We start from the raw sequence: 517 nt of genomic DNA on the forward strand, positions 1-517 counted from the left end.
GAGTATGATTAGTATTTTACTTGACTTTCCAGCTCCTTGAAATGAGACGAGGTTAGGTGACTGTTGATTAGGCCATTGCTGAGTAGTGTATGTGTCTGTAACGTGGCCCAATTTCTGCCTCCCACCCCGTCTGCGTTACACTTGAAATGTGGTGCTGCTGTTCTGCTTTCACAAATAGGTGATTGAACTCTTGTTGAATGTCAGTGCCCCCCTTTGTTCCGGTGGGTTTGTTCTTTGCCACCCCATGAGTTTTTTGTGCTGGTTTTGGAAAACGCATTTTTATTTACTTAGGTCATGTACATAGTGATGCGCTTCTATTTCTAATCTAGAAAATGCCAGTTTTACCCAATGTTTTCCTTTTAAACTACACCAGCTGCATCAAGAGTTGGAAGCAGAATAATCTTGTGAATAAGCTGTACGAGTGAGTCGTGCTACACCTGCAGTCCTGTTTATGAGTTAAGTTGATCACATGTGTTCTTATACAAGGGGATAATTGTATATTATTGAATGTGATCCC

This window comes from Egretta garzetta, unplaced genomic scaffold (genome assembly GCF_000687185.1).
Source record: "Egretta garzetta isolate BGI_Z169 unplaced genomic scaffold, ASM68718v1 scaffold353, whole genome shotgun sequence".
NCBI lineage: Eukaryota > Metazoa > Chordata > Aves > Pelecaniformes > Ardeidae > Egretta > Egretta garzetta.